Genomic DNA, 14506 nt, shown 5'->3' with positions numbered 1-14506 from the left:
CATAACTGTACTCTCTCCCTTGGACATCCCTGCATGGTGAGTCTAAGACATAGAGGGTATTAAGAAAACCTCGTCTAAAATTAGAAAAAAATCTTTCAAAGTACAAAAGAGAAAGAACATCTAAGACTAACCTTCATAGCTCAAATAGTATATGCCTGATAAAAATATATAATGTCCTAGGAGATGTTATAGCAAATTGTGCCAATGCCACATGCAAATATAAAACGGATAAGCAAAAATGCTGAGCAACTTGCAAAACTATTGCTAAGAATTATTTCTTACAATATATTTCAGACTATTGAAAAATCATATAATATCACTTTGGGGGGTCATATGAGTTAGAAACCAATGTATTTTGAGCATTTGTTTAGAGGCATTCTCCTTAGTCTGAAACATTTTGTACAAATTCATAAACATAGGCTTTGCCAGGATCCCTTTGAAAATGGAAAACAAAAACAATCACAGGATTAAGCAATTCATATTAACCATAAGAACAGGGGACATAAATTGCTCAAATGTACAATGGAGCATATGCTGAACCAGATTTTTCATCTTTCAGAACAGAAAAGAACTAAAATTGTTAGTATTTGTAATGATTCAATTCCAAGGAAAGGAGGAAAATGCTAAGATATTTATTATGAATTATTTTCTGCTGAAACAGGAATACTTATTATTAAGACTGGGATATACTCATCTTTAGAGGCATAACAAGATTTTACATGGAAAGAAGAAGTGGTGTTAGGACTGATAGCCCATGTCAGTATTGTAAAGGGATTTTTATGGTGTCAGCAAAAGAGTGACTCAAACAGCAAAGCCACTTAAAATGGTGAATATGAAAATTTTCATCTGAAGATAATTAATTGAGGTTTTAAAATGAGGAGAAACAGTATTCTGTATCATGAGGGAAAAATGCAGCAAAATAAGCATCTTTGTCAACTGAGATTTCTTTGGTAAAAGAATAATGCTGCGATTTCAATTTCAGACGTCACATACAAAATTTTACTATTTTTTAAAATAAGAGTTGCCAAGTAATGGCATCCTACTAACCTTAACTTTAAAATGGTGCATGTAATAACAATGTGTGGGATGCAATTTATTTCTGGACATCTACTCAGCCTACAGTTTGGTTAGGTCTATTTTCTCTGGAGAAAATGGGTCCCTTTGTTATTCCAAAGAAATTAATTTCATGGTAAGATAGAAAGCATTTTTGCTACCCTTCACACCATGATGCACACTGATTCAGCCTACTTCTAGGGCTATGAAGACTCTCAAGCCTTACTCTTGACCTTTCTGAAAGGGAGTCATGCTATTGAGATTGTCTAATTTCTGTATTTGTTTAAGAAGGAAGAGGCCTTCAAGGAGAGGGTTCATGGTGGACTCCTCCCAAAGCAAGCCTGCATCCTACTCTATCAAATCCATATTTCATCTTGTGTTCAAGATTTCCAACCAGACTTTTCTCCTTTTCTTTCTTCCTTCACACTTTCCCATACTCTTTATTCCATCTAGACTTCTATATACAGTTATGAATCACTCAACGACAGGGGTACATCCTGAGAAATGTATCATTAGGCAGTCTTGTTGTTGTTGAACACCACAGTGTGTACTTATACTAACCTAGATGGTACAGTCTACCTCACACCTAGGCTGTATGGTTTAGCCTGTTGTTCCTGGGCTACAAACCTGTACATGTCACTGTACTGAATACTGTAGGCAACTGTAACACAGTAGTATCTGTGTATTTAAACAGAAAAGGTACAGTAAAAATCTGATGTTATAATCTAAAGGGTCACTGCTGTATATGCAGTCCATCACTGACTGAAATGTTGTTAGGTGGTACACGACTATGTTTTACAATTTAAAAGATGTTAATTTATAATAAATAAATTTGAAATAAAAGAATGCCCCTTTGATATTACTAAGATGTTTTAAATAACAAATATAACAACATTAATTTTTACTTATGTTACTATATTAATTTCTGTAATAAGCAGTTAATAAATATGTCATTACTCTCATATGAAACCTATAAAATAGGATTCATTTTCATTTTTATAGAAGAGGACATTGAGGCAGCTTATTTTGTCTTCCTGCAGACACGCAGGTAATAAATGGCAGAAACAGCACTTGAATACAGTTTTTTATTCAGTGCAAACATTCTTAATTACAAAGGAGAATAATGCAACCCAAGGCAATACCCTGGTATAGACAAGTAAATAAATCATAATGTTATAGCAGATCAAAACTAATAATTCATATAGCTAAATCATTTGGTTTGAAGTCTTATTAACTTTGAACTTTACATGATTTTTTTTTTAAAACGAAAAATGCTGGTTAAATAATTTTCACTTTATCTCTTTTAACTAGACAACTTATATATCAGAGTGATGAAAGGTAGTGTTTTTCAGAATGAAATAAAGACTAATATCAATGAGAGCTTCCAAATAAAAAATTAATAAGAAGTTTTAGAAACAATGGACTGAATTCTATCAACTAATTATAATAGCTAACTTGAATACAGTAACTACTATCAACAAGACACTGTTATATAAACAAAGACATTGCCTATATTTGACTCATTTGAATATCACAATTACTCAGTGGAGAAATCAAAACACACAGAGGTCTAAAAAATTGTCCTATATCCCATAGTTACTCAGTGGTGGAGTTGGCATTTGAATATAGAGAATTTCCAAAGCCAGTACTATGCTATAATAAGATTATAAAAGCCTCCTTTGTTAGTGTATCAAAAAATACTATAAATCGTCAAACATGGTTTAGCTTTATCACGAATAATGATTGTGGGAAACCCATTTTAGTCAATATCCAAGGAAAGTGACAAAACACTGAATCATTTGACAAATAAAAACATAATTTAATCTGATTGTGGTTAATCAGATGAGTAGCTTGAAAATGAAATCGATGACTTATAGTCAATATAACTTTTATTCTCTTTATGAAGCAAACTTTCTTATATTTGTAATTATTCCAAATATAAACTACTTGATGACAGGGACTATGCTTTATTTATTCCTATATCTAAAACACCTGGAACTATGTATACGTGGGTAATCAATAGCAGCCTGTTGAATAAAGAATGAAGGATAAATAAAGGAATGAATTTCCAAAGTGGTACCAAAGTTTTTAAAGAAAATAAGTCCCGATAATGTAGTATATATAAAAACCTAATTATATATGGTGAATATCCACTGTATTGTTATTTACAAACAAAATAAATACTGTTTTTCTCCTTTAGGTGAATTTTTATACTTATGGCTATAATTCATTTTGATTTTGGTTCTACTTTTCCTATCAAAAGCTTGCTGTCTTTAATAATTAAATTCTCCTACCATGGGTTATTTTTAGCATCTGAAGGACAAATATGCATGATTCAATCTCTTATTTATTGATGATAAGTAGTAAAGTAAAGTAACATGTGCACATTAAGTATTTTGCATAGACATTCATATAGGAAGGTGAAATATGCCTTACTTTCACTGGTTGTCCCTGTTTAGTTGAGTCCTAACTTGAAAAGGAGAAATCAGAGAGACCTGAGTTTATGGCAACTCTGTTGCATACTAAGTAAGCTAACTTTATAAACCTTTGAATCCGCATTTTCATCATCTGTAAAACCGTTAAAACATCAGAAGGGTTCTTTGAATAATTAAATGAAATTTAGTTCAATGCCTACTAAACACCTGACACAAAACGAAAGCCCAGTAAATGCTTCCTTTCCTTTCCCAACTCCCTTCCTTCCATATATGAGCTCTCTTAGGCTTATGTGTGGGAACACGGATCAGGATTAAAGATAAATTATACATTCAAGAAAAAGGGAATTTTTTTTCTGTATGATCATTATTGCCTAAAGCAAAAATCAACCAACAACTTTGGTTTTTTCAGAAACATGCCTTTATAAAATGACACATGGTACTCCAAAAACAAGGCAAATGTTCACAAAAAGAACTTCTTTTCATAATAATAATCTAAGTTTTTATGTAATAATACTTATTGTTTATTTAAAAATAAGTGTTTATTATATATATAAATTTTAATTATTTTTAATTAAAAATCAATATATTTTATTAGTGATATCGAATGTTTAATAATTTTGTCAATATTATAAAATAATTTTAATTAAAATTAATATGCATTATTTTATACATAAGAATTTATATAATATATATAAGAATTTTAACTTAAATACCACTGTAAAGATCTTCATATATTTAATCTGATCCCAGAGAATCTTGGAAGTATGTTGGGCAGACATTTTTCATTACCCAGATGAGAAAATAGAGACTCATTGAGATAACTGTTTAAGTGTTGCTGATGGCAGATTGCATGCATGTATTATTATTACACATTATTATTACCTAGTAGTTTTTTAACTGTGTAATCTTGAATGTCCTTACCTTCTCCTGTGGATTCTCTGCTCATGAAAACTTAATGTGCATATGCTATTTTTCTTTACTACTTATCATTAGTAAATATTAGATGGAGTTGGATTAAGTCAAGACTCAGATTACCTCTCTCTATATATAGTAGAGATGTATATAAATATAAATAAATAAATGCCTATATAAATGAGCTCTCTTTATACATACATAGTGGAGATACATATATATATTTATTTATTTATAAAGGTTATACAGTGGAGATATATAACCTTTATAAATATCGTTCTAATAAACTATATCAAAATACAATTTTAGACTACTAGAGATTAGACAAACAATAATTTACATAAATTTTCGCTAGTGTTTTGGTTGAAAAAAGATTAAATTTGGAGAAGAGGTTTTTTTAACAGTTCTGACACACACATTTTTAAATAGCGGCACTTTCAGTTAATATGGTAGATAGAAAAAAATGGTGGGCGGTTAATTAGCACAGATTTTTTTTCAATTCTATCACTAGATATAAGAGCTTAGGCAAATGGCTTGACCTCTCAGCGCATATATGAATGAGAATATTAGAGGAGGTAACCTCTATAAAATGAAAATATTAGAATAGGTGACCTCTACATTTTCTCCTAGCTTTATGCCACTATTACACACACTCACAGGCTTATGTTTTTTTTATTGCAGGACTTTATTACTTCTAATAGGGAAATATTGACTAAGTAAAACTTGTCAGGAGCATTTGTAGGTAACATTTGGGGTATTTGCAAATAATATTTATTCTCTAATGAGTCACAAGATGTTTTATTGGTTAAAATCTGCTTTCCATTAGAATCACTCTTACTGAAAACTTCTTGCTGTATTTGGTTTTTCAGGAAAGCAGGGTTGTTAGTAATCGTCACACTTTGAGTGAGTGTCTCAACTCCCAGTTGTATTAAAGAGGCTTAGGAAATCTAGGATAATATGAATAGTTTCTAAAAGGATGTCTGAGCATCTGAATGAGTTTTTAAACACACCCTCTTTATTATTAGCATCCAGTATGATCAGAGTTTATAAGGAGCAGACTATGACGTTCTTGAAAGTACTACTGAGCTTCAGCAATCAAAAGAAAGATGACTATAGTTGACACTTGAACAACACGGGTTTGAACTACGCAGGTCCACTTATCCACAGGTTTTCTTCTGCCTCTGCCACTGCTGAGACAGTAAAACCAACCCCTCCTCTTCCTTCTCCTCAGCCTAGTTAATGTGAAGAGGAGGATGGAGAGCTTTATGATGATCTACTTCCGCTTGATGAATAGTAAATACATTTTCTCTTCCTTACGATTTTCTTAGTAACATTTTCTTCACTTTTCCTACTTTATTGTTAGGAATAGACTATATAATACACATAATATGAAAAATATGAGTTAATCAACTATTTATGTTATTGATAACATCCAGTCAACAGTACACTATTAGTAGTTACGTTTTGGGCGAGTTAAAAGTTAGGCGTGGAATTTTAGGACTGCGTGGGAGTTGGTGTTCAAGTGTCAACTGTGTTTTAGCATACATTTTCCAATGGTCTTTTATGCTTATATTCTTATAAGAATGCATCTTATATTTTTATCTTTTATCTTATATTTCTTTCTTAAGCACAAAAACCTTTTGTGAGCAATAAATGCAATGTGCTGTAAATGTCTTCAGTAATATTATAGTAATATTTTAATCAATTATCAACTTGTTCTTAACCTATGAATTTAAAAGCAAAATTGTAAGAGGTTTGTAGAGCTTTCCTGTGCTAAAAAGCTTTCATTTATAAAGTTTTGATTCAAATACAATTCATAAAACTCATTCATGGGCTAGCAACATATGCACAGTCTATAGATAAAATGTCACTATATTATCTATTATATTCATCTGATATCATGTTTTATTCCATTTATTGTCTAACACTAACTCATGAGCTCTTTAGTGGCTAAGACATATTAAGAACTCTCATGTTTTGATAATGTCATTTAAGTCAGAGTATTCCTCTTCACAATATCTGATAAAATTTTTAAAAATTTTATACTTTTTATTACATGGGCTTGAATTGAGTCATTTTCCTTTGCATGTAATTTGTGAGTGATTTAGCATATAATTATTAAATAATAGGCAATTAAAATATGAGATGAAAACTGCTCCAAACCACATAAAAATGCATAAAAAGAGGCATAATTTCTTCTTTGGAAACATGTATGTTATTTTTTTCTAAGATTACTCCAAATGAACAGGAGATCTCATTACTTGAATGAGATCTCTCCTAGGTATGCTAGGCTAAATCCTATTTCAATACAATTATGAAAATTACAGTTCCAGTCAAATAACTTATATAGGTCACACCTGAACAATAGACCAAATAACTTATACATAAGTCAGAGCAGAAAATGAGTCATTGATGGCTTTTCACATGAAATTATACTCAGAGGGCTGAGAAATTGTGAGGGAACGAAGTAGATATCACTTGTTTCTTGTACAAAGAGCTTAAAACAAATATGTCTGGTCTTCTCAGTTTAAAATAATTCAACCATTTTTCAATGAGTATTGCATAGAATCAAAATTATGTTTCAAACAGAATTATATATATATAAAAACAAAACTTTAAGACAGTCTAATATTTTAGGTGTTTAAAAATGTTTGTTTTGGCTGAATGATTTCATTGTCTATGTTGGGTATTAAGATGATAAAAAAAATTCTATGTTAAAAAGAATTTTCTCACTTATTTCACATCTTGTAACTCACTCAGATTTTCAGAATTTCAAAAATTGTTATATATGACAGAAAAATCTGATTCTTAAATTATCTTTGTACCCAGAACTAGGTAAACATGCTCACAACCTGCTCTGAAAACTCAAAATAGACTTTCATACATTTAGAGTTAATTTTTTAAATCAAAGAGCAGTTTTTAAAAGTGTAAAAATTTTGAATTATAAATTTTATAGATTTCTGATTTAAAATATATAGCCATTCATAACTACAACAAAAAGTAAGTGGCAGAGTGCTTTGTGTGAAGTTGTAACATACATAATCTTCAGACAAACAGGTAAAAGAAACAGGTGTTCTCTCTGCCTCTCTCATATCTCAAAAATAAATAAAATATATTTCAGAAAAACTTCATTTATATCATCGTGGTGATGATTAATTATATCCAACCATTCAAAGTTAAGATGTAATTTATGCATCAAAGTTCTTTGGGGGCTAAAAAATTTTATTATGTAAGAATAATTTGTATACATCCTATAAAAATTATTTAGAAATTTTCACTTTTTATATATCAAACTTATATTTTTTTCATTGAACTTGACTCTAGTTTGATATGTATTAAGATACACATTTTTCATTTTGTTAATTTATTATACTGTTTTACTCTAATATTTGTTTGAAACTTTTGAAACACTGAATTTGAAACTGCATTTCAAACTCAATGGTATTAAATGTGATACAACATGAGTCATAAACATGGGTTTTGCTTTTCTGTCTTTATGTTATTGTTCTTCATATTCACATATTCAAAATTTATAATTGCCTGCATCTTGAAATTTTTATTTTGTCACCAATTTTACCATGAGGATTGACATCAACATGTACTTAACTTTGCTTAGTGAAAACGTATTTAGGGAAACTATTATTATCATCAAACAATAGCAAGGAAATACATTTCTAGGAAATACATTTTTAGTTAAGTTGTGAGATTAGAAACAAATGTACTAATGATAATATCGTGTAGATTTTAAGCCTGAAGATAGCTGCCATTTTTTAATAATTCCAATTTAGTGATTATAAATAAACCAAGCACATCAATAGTATTTAACATTTTGTTCAAAATAAGTAAAAATTTTTTATCACATATGGAGAAAATGAGGTACTTTGATTACATCTAGCTTATTACTGTTTTCTTCTTTAGAATTTAAGATGATACTATGCTAGTCAAAAGATATGATGGAGTCATCATAAACATTTTCTGCTCCATAAATGTGTCATAAAGATTACTTTGCCCTCTTATCTAAGCAGATGATAGGACAAATGATTTTCAGTTTACTCCAGTAAATTGAAAGAGATGGCTCAACTTGCTTACTCTGCTAATTTATTATCTTAGAAAATGGAAAAGTTAGTGTTTCTATAAAAGACATTTGTAAGCTCTAATTTTACAGATTTATTATCATCATTGTGTCATTAAAGTACTTACTGTTCTATTAGGAATTCTGGAGTATGTTTTTCTTTGTTTTCTTTCTTTCAGAATTATTTTGTTTTTCTAAAAGGAAAACAATATATACAGTGGTTACTTGACTACACATAGTTCAGAATCATTTCAGATTGTTATAAATACGTTAATTTTATTATTTAATATTTCTACTTAAAATTTTACTACATATTCCAATAAAAATAATGTCATATATCCATATTTAGTATATGTAGTATTATAGATAGTTTAGATTTTAAAGCTGTTTGGTGAGCTAGAGATCAAGAGTCTGTGGATAGTTTATATACTGATTTTGTGAAAAGTCAATTATGCTTTCTATAGTGTTTTAATTTGAAATTAGAATAACACTAATCTAGGCAGACATTATTAGAGAATATTACATTCATTAAGAAATAAATCACATGATTCTTAATTAAATTTCTGGTGCTGTCTCAAGTACCAATATGATTATTATAAATCAAGCTTCTACAGCCCCATGTTACTTTTAAATTTTATATTTTTCACTGATGTTAGAAACACTTCAACATGTTACACATATTTGCCTATTTTCAGAAGCTAATCAATGTCTTGATATAACCTACTAACTATTCTAGTACATAGGATAAACATACATGTATTTAAATATACATGTTTATATACATGTTAATAGATATGTGTGTACACAAACACACATAAATATGTATATATTAAAAGCCCATCAGGAATTAGGAGAAAAATAATTGCACATCATTGCATAAAAAAGATCAACTTCCAGTTTAAAAGAGTAAAAAAATTAAATCCTTCTCAAGAGGCAACATTGCTTTAATGTAATAAAGATATCAGGAATTTCTGATTTGGTTTGACATGTTAACAACTCATAAATGAAAATTTCCATCGTGCTAGAGACAAGTACCTTTTTATATAAGTTCTCATTATTTTCAGTCTTCAAAAAATTTAAGTATCATGAAAATGAGGAAAGAATAAAATAGGTCTTATAATGGGTATGTTACTCTGTTTTTAAGAGTTCTCATGGCATCTATTTTCAACAGAATTACAAAAATATTTTAACGTCAGCAGCTCTAGCTACTGGGTCACATAGGTAACTCAGCATAAAATATCTAAAGTGACAGCTGTATTTCCAAAGCCGCATTTACTGCATCTGTTCAACAGTTAAACCTCCAAGATATGCTTTTCCTTTATTCCTGCTTGAAACTCAACTGTTTCCTGTAAAATCCATTAGGAAGAGCAATGTTAAAATGCACTTAGGTTTGCCTGACTGCCTCTAAAACCATGACTTAGAGCCACAATCAATTTTAGATATGCTTTGTATAGTTTAAGTATACTGACACTTCTTTTTTGTTAAAACAAAAAGTACAGCAAGATTCTGTGGACATACACATGAAGGTAAGAGTGACACAGAGCTCTTTACAACAAATATGGGACAAAAACCTGCTAAAGAAGACAAAGACATCCTATTAAAAAATAAGAGAAGAGTTGACACTATATACATTGTGCATTATTACTTACCAAGGGCCAGGCTTCCCAAAGGGAAGGATTAAACAGTGTTTGTGACTTATGAGCCATCTGCAGGGATTTGATTTCACTTTGGTTTTGCATGCATATCTATCACAAGGATGAATGGGCAAACTTGTTCTACTGTAGGGGACAAACAACTATTTTATTCTTAATCTATGCTCTGCATATGGATGTGCACAGCATTTTTCTGGTAGCTAATTTCTGTCTCTTGCATGTATAAATGCCTTGTCTTTATTTTAGAGGAAAAAGTGAACATAGCACAGGATTATTTTGCACCTTCCATCGTCTATCTGACTTTTCAGTAACATAATTAGTATTAACTGACTCAGATAATTTTCTCGTATCAAGGCTTGATACTTTTATGTTTTTGTACAATACTTTTAAAAGAACATTAATCTGTTTAGGCAGGGTTGTGTGTTTTTCACAAAATATTATATACATTCATAGTTGATAAAGATGATGACTTTTTAGTGTTTTTTTTTTTAAATCCAATTTTAGAATCGGGCTTGATATGGAGAAAAGAATATCTGAGATTTAGGGATTATTATTGCTTTGACAGTGGCTAAAAAGCAAACTGCTCATACCGTGCAGACCTAACCATAATCTATTTACAGAATTAAGCAAAACACTGTGTGCTTTAGGCATTAGAAATATATAAATAATTTTTGTGGCATTTTTGGGGAGGAAGACAACTATTTATATTCATTTTAATGTTGGACATTTAAAAATGCATAGTTGTATGTTTTTTAAAAGAGAATTTACTTTCAAGAATGACAAATAACTCATATTTACATTCAGGTTTTGTTTTTAAATATATCAAGCATTTCTTTTGAGGAGAATATTGATTTTAGTTGAGGCTTCAGTAGCATAGCACTGAGCTAAATATTTATTTAGGATTGGTTTTAAAGAGGGCACTGTGAATCCTTGTTCCATGGCTACTTATAAACACTATCCCTTTAACCCATGATGCACTAGAATGGCAGCAGAATCCTGATCCTAAGGTTTAAATTTCAAAACTGTAAAATATTAATAAACTCAGAGTTTTCTGTCTTGGACCCTCTCCCATTAAAATGCCAAAGTTGTAGTTAGAAAATAGTTACAAGGTTGATGTGCACAGATATCCTTAACACAGATATCACTAATCCTAAGGGATTTTGTTACATATCTTTTGGCTTAAATTCTTATTATTGGAATAGCAGTCAGCAAGCAGGGATTATTTTTAAAAGGACACTCTCCGGATCATTACTGTGAATGTCAGCATTTCAACACAAAAGTAAAGCACTGTATGGCAACTAAATTCACTGCATATTCTAGATTAGATCCTAGACCAGTGGGAAATAAAACAATTAGCCGTTAAGAACATTATTAGGACAGTAGATGAAATTTTAATGTAAATTGTGATTTAGATAATGGTACTATATTGAAGATAAATTGCCTCTATTGGACAACTATATATATATTTTTTTCATATATTCATAGAGAGAGAGAAGACAGAGAAAAAATGGTATATGACAAAAGGTAAATAATAACTAAGTCAAGGTAGAGGGCATGTGAGAAACTGTACTATACCTGCAGCTTTTTGTGAGTATTTAAAATTATAGAGAAATAAACATTACCAAAAAAAGACCATACAACTATCCTTTAAAAATATTGAACAAAAATAAAATGCCACTTTCGTTATTAATACTGTATTACATGAAACTGTGGTTATTTTATTTTGTTCATTAAGCACAACATTATCTAATTGTGTCTATAGCTATAAAAGACAATAATGTTTATCTGGATAACTACTGAAGAGTATTAGGCAGTGAAAGAAAAAGAATTCATCAAGTAATAGAGTAGACAAAGAAGTGTTCTATGATTACAGGTAACCACTAGAAGTACCTGTGGGGTTGCTGGGAGAAACAGGATAGAAGGCAATGGTACAGAATATGAACTTTCTTGGAAATGAAGGTAGAAGGTCAAAAGATTGTACCTCATATTTAAGGCAGAAGAATTTTTCTATTTTTTGTGTTTTGTTGTCTAACCATTGACAACTATTTAAGAGGAATAAGTCTACAAGTCTGCTCTCATTATAATAGAACAAATGTTTACCAACAAAGATTTTAAAAAGGGAGGGGGGCAGGGATGAAGGAACTACTCATTTTTCTGTTGTGGCACTTTATTATACAAGTCAACAAATATGAAAACATCTGTTGGCAGCCAAAGTTACAATAATCACACACTGGGTTCAACCATGTTTAACATTTCATTATACTCAAAATAATTACTTTAGAAACGGGGGATAACAATGAGGCAGGATGGCACTAAGTCAGGAGAGCCAGTATGTACCTTGAAAAAAAAAAAAAAAGGATGGGAATTAATTAAATGAGAAGCATGGGGAAGCTAATTGGGACTGAATGAAGATAAGGGCACTATCAAAGCATGAAGAAACAAAACTATTTACCAAAATGTATAGCAGAAAGTCACATTGAGCACATCTAACTGAACTCTGCAGAAATGTGAATATCAGGAGCAGACTTGTGCCTGGGGGGGCTTCGGTTGGCCCCCAGCCCCTAGAATGGTACCTGTCACATAAATAAATGTTTGTTCGATGAGTAAAGTTACATAATGACAGAAGTAAAATTCTGTATCTTATAATCCTATTCCCGACTGCCTCTATTCAGTCCATAACCTTAGGCAAATCACTTCATCTATTTTGACCTTGATTTCATTAGCTATGAAATGAGAGAGTGGGAAAAGTTGATTCTCCAAGGTGACTTCCAGCTCTAAATATTTCTGTATACAGGTTTGTTTATTAAAATGGGCCATTGTGAACACTCTCATGAAAGAGAATAGCCTGATATGAGTTATATAAAGAGAAATGAGAAAAATAAAAAAGATGAATAAAGGATCAATGCACTGATTCAAATAATGAAAAGTAAGTACTACTGAAAGGGACTTTAATATAAAAGAGAGAATGCAAAAGGTAATTTATGGTTTTTGTATGCATGAAGTGACATTCACTTGTACTATTGATACAGGTATGCAGATGTAGAAATCTTTATCTTTTCTTTTTATTACAGTCAGAGTGACTCTACACACTTCCTGCTTCCAAGTTTAGCATCCCCAAGTGAAGAGAAATGAAGAGTGTTCAAAATGAAGTGTGTTTTATAGCATCAAAAGATGCTATAAAATGGTAGGAGTTTATGTAAACATTCTTTTACTACAGGGTCATAGAATTGAGACTACCATTGTAGAGAAGAGAAGGCTGAAGAAATTCTCAGCATCTATATTTAATTCCATGAAGAGCTAATTCAATACCCATCTGGCAATTACTGACACCTCCATGAAGCTTTCCATACCAACAGTGGCTTCCTAAGTATTTCCTTTCCTACAAGCTTTTCAGGTACTTACATTCTGTGACACAAAATTCAGCACTTACTTACACATGATCTCTCTATTTTCCCAGTTTCATCAATGCTGGTTTTGTCTTGACAACTAGAGGAGGCCATGCACTATATATTTGTGCTTCCCTGTAATAAGCTGGTACTAAAAATGAGTAGATGCTAGATAAACTCTCATCAATGAATAGAAATGAGCAGAAAATACTCTGAGCTTAAAAACTGGACAGGAATGTTGATTGGCAGCTGCCAAAGATGACTTCTCAGCCATGAAGACTGGACAGTGATCCTGGGACTTCTGTGATGCCTCTACCTTGTTTTTTGTTTGTTTGCTTCGTTTTCTCATTGGCATATACTCCTAGGTGTTCTTGGAAAGAGAGGCCAGGGCACTTATCATATGAGGTTCAAAGTTGTACAGTTCTTTAATAAGAAAGGTCTATTTAAAAAGCGTTAAAAGCATCTGAAGCTATGGCCTCAAGTCTCCTTGCCAGTTGAATCAGCAGGGGTGAGCAGGGGTCATTTTCTCAGCTGTATCAAAACAGAGCAGAATGTCTCTTATGATTCTATATACAAATCAAGACCACCATGACAATATTCCTATAAGACAGCTGGCAGGGCAGTGATGGCAGAAATGGTGGCTTTGTGGGCAGGAAGTGGTGGGTAAACGAAGGGGGCTACAGAAGAGTAGGAAGGCATGAGGGAAAGAGAATGCGAAGGAATTGTTTCATTTCCAGAAGGTATTAGTATCTACACAGATTCTGATGCTACAACAGAGTCTGGAGAATGTTGAGATAAAACAGATACATAATTGTGGCCTTTGTAGAAAGGAGAAGTCAACCAAAAATCTTTACAAAGTGCTCTAATGTAGCTGCCTAAACTGCACATTTCCTAAGAGGATGGAGGATGTTGGTTAAATGACAAACAATGAACATAAATGGACTCAGCTTTCCCAACTTTTGGGGAAGTGAGGTAGAGAGAATGGGATAGAAATTC

At 31.4% G+C, this 14506-nt stretch overlaps 1 protein-coding gene and 1 long non-coding RNA gene across 6 annotated transcripts in view; one reads left to right on the top strand and one right to left on the bottom strand.

Annotated features, from left to right (window-relative positions):
* The window catches only part of LOC126931274 (uncharacterized), a 634186-nt gene that overhangs the window by 375335 nt on the left and 244345 nt on the right, over positions 1–14506 (top strand). The gene's annotated exons all lie outside the window — the stretch shown is intronic.
* SYT1 (synaptotagmin 1) overlaps positions 1–14506 on the bottom strand; it is a 596758-nt gene that overhangs the window by 410306 nt on the left and 171946 nt on the right. For 3 of the 5 annotated variants that reach the window (XM_050749297.1, XM_050749298.1, XM_050749301.1), the window contains exon 3: positions 8601–8666. The exons of the other annotated variants lie outside the window; for them this stretch is intronic. The gene's annotated coding sequence lies outside the window, so the exon portion shown is untranslated. The remainder of the gene's footprint in view (positions 1–8600; positions 8667–14506) is intronic. 5 annotated transcript variants of the gene reach the window in all.

This window comes from Macaca thibetana, chromosome 11, assembly GCF_024542745.1.
Source record: "Macaca thibetana thibetana isolate TM-01 chromosome 11, ASM2454274v1, whole genome shotgun sequence".
Classification (NCBI taxonomy): Eukaryota; Metazoa; Chordata; class Mammalia; order Primates; family Cercopithecidae; genus Macaca; species Macaca thibetana.
Note: the sequence above shows the minus strand (reverse complement) of the source record. Positions and strands in the feature narration are given on the sequence as shown.